The sequence below is a fragment of the Clupea harengus genome, chromosome 14, assembly GCF_900700415.2.
Source record: "Clupea harengus chromosome 14, Ch_v2.0.2, whole genome shotgun sequence".
Classification (NCBI taxonomy): Eukaryota; Metazoa; Chordata; class Actinopteri; order Clupeiformes; family Clupeidae; genus Clupea; species Clupea harengus.
Genome location: NC_045165.1, coordinates 28,646,036 through 28,655,861, shown reverse-complemented (window position 1 = coordinate 28,655,861; position 9,826 = coordinate 28,646,036).

The following is a 9,826-nucleotide window of genomic DNA, read 5'->3' as shown; positions in this document are numbered from 1 at the left end:
CTTCCCTGCGCAGTGCACCCAAAGCCAAACAGGGAGACCCAGCGGTCGCCCCAAAAAGCGGGAAGCGGCTGCTCCTCAAGGAGAAGGAGAGCAACTCTGACTGAGAAACCGACCACCAAACACACACAAACTTAAACTTTCTCTCCCTCTCTTTCTCTCTGTCTTTCTTTCTTTCTCTCTCTCTCTCTCTCTCTCACACACAGTCTTCCCTGCCAGGGTTTCACTTGAAAACACCAATGTGTCCATAGGCATTATAGCCACTAGCGGGGCTTGATGTACATGTTAAACTTGAGCCCATTTCTGCATGCACATGTACCCATTCCTATCGATGCTGTTGATTGGTAGGTTTGGTTATTAATAAATGCCAGTAGGAATACAGGAAAAGTAATACTTTTGGTGAACGACTGAAATTCTCTACTGTTCTTAGCTAACATTTCGTTCTAACATCGAGTTAGCTGCGATAGAGGGACAAGGACAGGCTTCCAACAAAGCTACAACTTCACAGGATACAGGGAAACAAAGTCAGAAAAAGAAAATACAACGAGGAATACATCAAATACGGATTTACAGTGACGACAGACAGAGCAGGAGAGGAGGTACTACTGTGTTTCGTGTGTTCAACATAACTGTCAAATGAAGCTGTCGAAAATATTGGGGCATATGGAGACGTATCACGTTCTCTTGAAGGCCAAGCCTATTGAACACATGCAACAGATGTTGCGTGAGTTCAAAGGACAGCAGACGACCATGAGAAAGAGTGCAAAAATTAGTGAAAATGCACTGAAAGCCTCATATCTGGTCGCTCTCAGGATTGCAAAATGTAAAAAGCCCCATACAATTGCAGAGCATCTAATTTTGCCAGCAGATGTAGACATGATTGTTATTGATCACTGTTACTCCATCAGTTATATTTTAACGTTTTCTCAACATGTGGTTAAGTCTGAGATGCAGACTGCAATTTCATTTTGTTTTCAATCTCTTAAGCACTGAAAAACAACCGTTTTTGTTGTTTTTTTACACAGTGGGAATATGTTTATCTAGATTTGTTTGAGGTTTTTAAGTAGATCTATCTAGATTTGTTTGTGGTTTTAAAATATAAAAAAACAAATGTTAAAACATCCTTCTATCCATATGCACGCAGGCAGGTAGGCACGCATGCACATCAGTGGGCCGCGGATTACTTTCTTGTCAGAATGGTGGTCCCTGGGACAAAACCAGTTGAAAACCCCTGTATTAGACAAACAACAACGACAATTGCAATCGGGCTCACTCACAGCGCAAGGCTAAAGGTGAAGCAATGACAAACACATCGCACAAGGTTTATATAGACAGAAGTTTAGCGTTCAGCAGGGATAAACACGTGGTGGATCTCTGAAGTCCGAGGCTCCCTATATTGCAAGGATGGCAGTTTTGCACAAGGTCGGAAGAAGCTTATCACCTCTGGTCTAAACATGCTCTTGTACATATGCAGACTAAGTGGCACCTAATAATCTAAGTTACACACATACACAGAAACACAGAAAAGCCATGTTCCTGCTTACATAAGCACATGATTCATACAAGGTATATATTAATACAAGGCACTTGATTAATACATTCTGAAGTCATTGACAGTGTTTCGAAATTATCTCCATCAATCGGTTTCTTTGAGGGGGTCTTCAGACCAAACATCGGATCAAGCATCATGAAGTTGCTTTTATGTTATACACTCTAACATTTTTATATATTTGATAATCATAGTTTAGAGGTTCTAGATGGACTTAAATGTATTTGTGTTTAGTACTGAAAATGGTTGCAGATAATTTTTTTTGCTATATTTTCTCAGGCTTATTTTTGTTAAAAATGGTCTTGTTTCTTTTGATTTTCCACTGCCATTGTTTCCAAGCTGCCCTTGTTCATTTGTTTATCAGTTACATAAAAGGTGTTCCTTGAATCAGTTTTGTGTTCAATACAAACAATACAAAAAATAAGGGAGATGACTCCAAACAAATAAACATTCCTAAAAATACTTTTGGCTTTGTCCTTTCTTCCATTCACAGGCCCGATTTATTATATATACATATGCAAGTCTATGTGAGAACAGGTAAAACCCTGTGTAGACTATTCTGTAGTTCTGAGTAGACTATTCTGTAATAGGCCTCTGATGGTGACCTGCAGTGTCCAAAAGCCAGTTCTTGGTTCCCAAATGTTAAATGTCGTTTTCACCCAGTGAGAAGAAGTCAAAGGTGTTCCTTTTTTATTCTGTGCTTGTGAAATTATATAATGTGCTGTTGGGTAGGCTCTATGCAAATGCAAGACACTATTTACATAACCCACGTCCAGAAGGATTTAGTGTTCAGTCACAGAGTTGGTGTTTCAGTCACAGCACTTATGTACGTGAACGTGTAGCAGCCAAAATGAGGATTGTCTTTTTGGTGCTTCTACTGGGTGAGTAGACTTTCCCTGAGTAGTTTTATCCTGCTGTTTGGATTGTCTAACCAAGGGGGGTGTGTTTTTTATATTGTGCTGTTTCTCATGTTGTGATGCTGCACGTCAACATTTAGTCATTGAAACTATTATTGATATCAAGATTGCATCGTAGCATTTATTTACAAGAAGGAATTATCCAGGATTTTGCAGAGGTCATATTTGGAAAAGGAAGACGTACAAGACAAATAATCAATGTCTGCCATTTTAGCAGATAGTATGTGCATCCTTTGGTCCTGAACACTCATTGCCTATTATTGAATTTTGTCTAGATGTATAGTTTTGGTGATGTGCTGTCTAGATGTATAGTTGTGCTGATGTGCTTGTTGAGTAATTTTGTACTTGTGACTGACATGCTAGGGTTTTATTAACCAAAATTAGCCAAAATGTACACACAGAATTTAGATTTGATGAAATGAGCAATTCCATTTTGAATAACTGAAGCATTCAATTTATCGTTGAGGTTAACATTTCGGAGAGGTTGTCATTGTAATGGAAAAACATCCTCAAACGCAGCACAGTGCAAGACTATGTAAATCATCTTAGGACTTCCTGGAATATCGTCAAAACACGCACGCAAAACTTTCCTGCACAACACCAATATCAAGATCCTAAAAAAAGTTATTTGCATCAGACCATTTCCTCAAAGTACAGCACATTTCAAAGAGCGGTTTTATGCCAGTGTTTTTTTTTTTTATTCTCTTAGGAACAACATTTAAATATGTATATAAATATATGTCTATAAAATATACATATTTTAATGGCTTTGGGTAAATATAAATGAGAATGCATTGAAGTCAGAGGGACACACAAATACACTCTTAATTCAAACATTACACATATAATTACAATATTACACCCTACCTAGTAGTTCAGGTAGTTGTAACTCAAATACTTCTACAGTCCACTATATTATCTATATAGCATATTGAATGTTCATATACATGTATATATATATATGTGTGTGTGTGTGTGTGTACGAATATATATAAAGGTGTCATTTTTGTTAAAGAAAGAGTCTGTGTCCCTAATCGTTGAGTGTTGTGGAATCATAAAAAAATTTGACCAAAAATTGCAGGTAGGCTAATATCCTAGACTCTCAAGGGCTCTGGTCATTGCATCCCCCTGCTTTCTCAGAGAGAGCATAGAGGTTACATTTAATTCCACATGGGCACCTGTGAGTGACCGGCGCGGCCAGCCCACGATTAGGGATGTGGACTTGGAGATGGTGGTTAAAAGAATTGCCGGAGCAGTGGTTTACGTTTTCAATTTAACAAGATTTATTTTCTTTCCAGGTTGGAATTTTACAAAAGTATGAATAAGCACAAAACAAAGTTTCAATATCAAAATGCAGCGTAACAGTGTTACCGTAACAGACAACTCCTCACAGCAGGAAAGCTGTCCTTCTACCTCCACCCCTGAATGGCACTGAGCTAGCCTCTTAAGAAGGCCTAGCTATTGCCCCTAATTGGCCTACTGGGCCAACCCATGAATATGGGGAAGCAAAGCACATTGTGCATATTATTAACAAAACCATTCATTCAGGCATTATACATTCAAATAACATGTCTCCATATAATCACTCAAACACCATTTAACCCCATAGCAAATCACCCTACAATGCATAGTTATTATCTAAGTGAAATGTGAACACGACAAACACCCCTGTGACATAATGCCCCGCTCCCTCCACTAGTGACACAATGTAAAAGTGTTATCCCAGCGCGAGCGCGCTTTCGCGTTGGGACCAGTATGTGGAAGCATGACAACCAGGAAGTGTGAGTAAATGTATGTTAACCAGTTTATGGACGTTATTGCAATGTAAATGGATGAGATGGTGGGTACCCAGTATATATATATCAGTGTAATTGAACAACAGCAGGTGTATGCAAATAATATGTATGCGTGCTGTATATCGCGGCAGACCAAACACCCGACACCATTACAGTCTCACACCGTGTAACAAACAAGCACCACAAACCCACAAAACACCCCACAACACTCTCAACAATGTTCGTGGTTTACATATTTTGCAATCTCCAGGAAGACGCTGGGTAATTGTGGCTGCGTGAGTGTGTGTGTGTGAGAATGAATGGAGTCACCGTCTCTTACTCCCGCATTTCGCGGTAAAGTAAATAAACAGTCCGGAATGTTCGTAACGGTGAGAAGAAATGTTCAGCTTCTCACAGCACCATTTTATATCTCTGACTCCCTCCCCATATCTGCCCTCTACATCCAAATCAGTAGGTGTTGCAACACTACAAATAGATATACAAATTAAACAAGCTAGATGAAACACATTCCAAATGTAATTTTGTTCATAAGCTCCACTTTTAAAGGCTGTGTGGTTTCCTGTTCGAGACACTTCTGTCTTCACTTCATTTGTGGGCCATATCAATTCATGTTTGCATGAAAATAAAACTCTAATCCACTTGGATGTTTAGTGTTTCTTCACCCTTTTCAGCCTATCACCTGCCTCTTGGTGCTTGTAACGAACCCAGCTCACGGGCACGAAACATAAAGGGGAGCCACGCAGAATGTATGATATAATAATAAGTTATTTATTGGGTTACAAGTATATATTTATCTACTAATTATAGGAAAACGTGTGGTGAATGTCAGTGTTGTGGAGAGAAACAAAAGATGTAATGTACAGTCAGCTAAATGGTAATATAAACAAACGACGACGATAATCCAAAACCAACGACACTCCAAAACCAACGACACTCCAAAATCAACGACAATCCAAAACCAATCTCTATTCAAACACCAACGACCAATCCAACGCACTCTCGACTGCCATCTGATCAAGGCTTTTGTAGCCATCCAATCATGGGGTACACCTGTTGTACACCTGCTCCCCATTACCTGCTGAGGAGACAGAGACAGAACAGGCATGCAAATATCATGGGGCGGGGCCTAGATCCGCCAGGGTCGTAACATCCCCCCCCTTAAGACAGAAGCCCACCTAAGTGGGATTCTGCACCATCCAAAACCCCCATTTACCTAAACCATCCTATTCACCTCTTCACCTATTCACTCACACGCTCACCATCCATCCAGCTCACCAGTCACACAACCTATTTTCCCCTCAGCAATTCCAGTTGGCCTGGAAAAGTAGTCTAAGAGGGACAGGAGAGGAGATAAATTAATTAAGCAGGCAAGCACAATCACCGCATAACCTATCCCCACATCTAGTGTGGGACAACGCAAATGCCAAAGTTCCTTTTCCTTTTTGAGGTGTAAACCCACTGTGGAACAGTTTAGTCCGGCCATTCTCACATAGATACTGGGCCTCGCCCTCCAGAATCTTCTTTCTCTGGGTCCGTAGCTGCATTTTCAGACCCTCAATCCGAGTGTCTTTTCCTGCTACCTTGTTGTTGAGCTCTTTAACCAGACGCTCATTTTCTGTCAACTCCATGTCCATGAGAGAGCTCTGATTAGCATCCCTGTGACGCTGCTTGAGCTCCTGTGCAGTCTGCTGGAGATGCTGCTCTGGTTTGTGTAGCTGACCCTGGAGTTCCTCCATCTGCCTGACATCATTCTGCAGAGTGTCCAGTCCAACCACCAGGTCCTCTCTCTCTGAGGCACACTGCTCATGCTGCTGGGTGTCAGTCTGCAGACGTTTGGTCAACTCTCTCATTGGTCTCTCCTTCTCCTCAAGCTTCTCTCCTTCTTCATTCAATTGCTCAGTCTGCCCATCATAATCCTTCCTGAGTTTCTCATAGTCTGCAGCCCTGTGGATAATGTCCTTCATTGCGACTGAAACAATGTCTCGCTCTGTTTTTAAAGCCCCCACCTCTTTGGTCAAAGCAACAACCTCCTTTCTGCTATTATCCAACTCTTTCTTGGCCTTCACAGCGACAGCTTTAATTTTGTTCATCCTTTCTCCTCTGTCTTTGCTTTCTTTTTCCAGTGTGGCAATTTTCTCAATATACTTTTTCCTGTGTGGGATATTTTTATGTTAAGATGAACATGGATTAGCTTATCAGTATGAGAGTCTCACTTTAGGAAGAATAGACTTAACAGGAAGCAGACATAGACCATTACACAGGCGACAATTAGCAATTAACAATTAACTGAGGGCCTCAGGATATCCGCACCAGATGGGGAAGGGGTCAGACGTTCTCAGAGGAGCCTTAGGCACACACAGGGGTCACAGAGGATGTCAGGGGGTCTCAGGAGATCCAGACACCCACAGACACACACATTGACCCATAAGCACACACACACACAAGGGTACTCAGGGGAGTTACAGAAGAGGGAGTAGTTAATTCTGATTGGTTTTGGCAAACAGCCAGATAGGACACATCCCACAGGTTACAGGCCTTAAATTGGTATACGGAGCGTTCACACAATGAGATGATCCATGGGCATCCCCTTATTGCTGCTTATTGATTGCAATAAATACTCCAGATTTCTACATCCAGTCTCCGGTCTTCTGATTGAAAGAAAAGGTGCGGGACTCAGTCTCGCCACAACACCTGTTATGTTCACTGGAAGCAGCATCACTTTTAGTCACCTTCTGTAACATAGCCATATCCTCTCTCAGCTGTGTCACAAGGGATTCTTTCCCTTTCATGACTGCCAGTGGCACAAACTTAGCCTGTATAGTTGCTTGTACTGTATCCAACTCTTCTCTCTGCACCTCCATCTCCTTGTGCAGCTTACCAGCGACCTCCTGCTCTGACTGATACTTGGAGAGGGCTTCCTTTGCCTTCTCCTCAGCTCCAGCTAATGCCCTGTTCAGCTTGCTGGTGACCGTTTCATGATCATTCTGCAGTTGTTGGAACATTTCAGAGACACTTGCTTTCTCGTTCTGTCTTGCATTAATCCTCTCTTGTTGTTCCACCATTTCCGCGTTTTGTGCGTCAATCTGTGCCGTCAAATAATTATTCAACCTGAATGCCTCGTTGAGCTGAAGTTGCAAACTATTCGCACGCCTGTTTGCTTCATGTTCCCTGGCTGACAACTCCTCAGACGCTTCTGCAATTCGAGCAAGCAGCTCTCGGTTTTCCACCGTTAATTTCTCATTCACAGTTTTTATTTCAGACCGATCCCTCGGTAAGGCCTTTACATCAGACACACCCTCATCACGATTTCCCTTAACCAATCTCTCCCCACGAATGAGATCGTCCTCCATCACCTTGCATTGGGCAACTAATCTTACCTGCTCTTTTTTCAAAAGATAATCCTGTTCAACCATTCCTTGCCTAAATCTCCGTTTTACGATTTCAAATAGACGTTCTTTTTCTCTCCCCAATGCGTCCCACTCAGCTTTCATATTTCTTTTCAGCTGCATCCCGTTCTCCAATTCCGCCTGCATTTTCAGAAGCTTCCTACGCTGCTCACAATCTAACATACTCATCCACCCCATTTTGAACTGGGCCAAATTTTCCGATCGTCAGAATTAATTCAATTGCCCTGACGCGATTGTGCACCCCAGTAATCACGCACAGGTGTATAACCACCCACTCACAAAAACCCACTAGACTAGAGCTTCCCCGATCTATCTCCAAAACACAGTCCTCGCTATTTCCAAACCTATAATCTTCAGTGTGTCCACCTGCAATTGAGCTGCTAAGCAACCCCAGCGCGTCCGACACACCCACGAAAACAACAAACTCTTATAAGCACGGCAAAAACAACAAACAGCGGTAAGCGCTCTTAACCTGCGCAGGGGTTTGCGTTTGCTCAGTAGGTACTCCACCCAACGAGAGCCCACAGCTGTCGTCACTTTCAAAAGTGACTTCCCTCCTCCACGGCAACCCAAAGAAAACAACAAAAGTTTAACACTTACAATTTCCGCGTGTCTCCCCCAATTTGCAATACCCTTCCTGCTGCACCGGCAGTTTTGTGCCCGTCAGCAACAAAGGCTAATATCCCGATCTAAAAAATTAAATGCAGCTTTACCACCACTATTTCCCAATGAGTGGCTGAAAAGTTACCTTACCTGATTTCCGAAAACAATCCCGGACGAGCCCCCACATGTAACGAACCCAGCTCATGGGCACGAAACATAAAGGGGAGGCCACGCAGAATTTATGATATAATAATAATAAGTTATTTATTAAGGGTTACAAGTATACATTTATCTACTAATTATAGGAAAACGTGTGGTGAATGTCAGTGTTGTGGAGAGAAACAAAAGATGTAATGTACAGTCAGCTAAATGGTAATATAAACAAACGACGACGATAATCCAAAACCAACGACACTCCAAAACCAACGACAATCCAAAACCAATCTCTATTCAAACACCAACGACCAATCCAACGCACTCTCAACTGCCATCTGATCAAGGCTTTTGTAGCCATCCAATCATGGGGGACACCTGTTGTACACCTGCTCCCCATTACCTGCTGAGGAGACAGAGACAGAACAGGCATGCAAATATCATGGGGCGGGGCCTAGATCCGCCAGGGTTGTAACATGCTGTAATTAACCAACCCTAGTTGAAAATGAATCGTGGTTGGTCGCATTTGTCATGAGCTGGGACATTTTGGCCTCTAGAGGCCGCCAAAAAGATTCTCTCCTGTTATGTTTCCATGCTATTGTCTGTGTTTCCTGGCTTTTTCTGTTTCACCTGCTCGTAGTGAGCCATTTGACCAATTAGTCAGGTATTTATACCTAGCTGTTGTTCATGCTCATTGCTGTGTCTCTGGTTTCAAGTTTTCTGGTCCAGTTTCAATTCCTGACTCCGGCCTTGACAGCCTTGTCTTGTCTCGTTCAGATAGAAAAATGGCCAATCAGAACAGACGTATTTTAATAATTTACAAACCATGCAAAATTGTATGGGTTGACTCTGGAGATAATGGCAGCTCCTCAGCATATGCTGCCTGAAAGTATTTGTTGCTTAACTTGACTTGCATTGAAGAACTGCATTTACCTTTGGTTAGTGCCTTCGACTAGATATTAGACTAAATATTGATATTTGTCTTTGGGAGTTTTCCTTATGAAAACCATGATGTTATTTATTATAACACACAACCTATATACATATAACATATACTGATATATACTATACAGCCATCTGAGGACTTCTCTCACCTGTAGATCTAATAGCAGTGTAAGAAACACCCCAATATGTACAGATGACACTAGGCTACACACTCACTTACAGGTCAGGTTAACAGGTCATCAGGTCACCTAACACTCATCATCAGGTCACCTTACCCTCATCATCAGGTCACCTAACACTCATCATCAGGTCACCTAACACTCATCATCAGGTCACCTAACCCTAACCTGTTAGTCATGACTTGTTATTATTGCCCAATGGCACCTTAAGAAAGCATGGTGAAAAGGCAAGAACATGAAAGTGTACCTGCATGTGTTGTGTTTAAGTATTACAGTGACC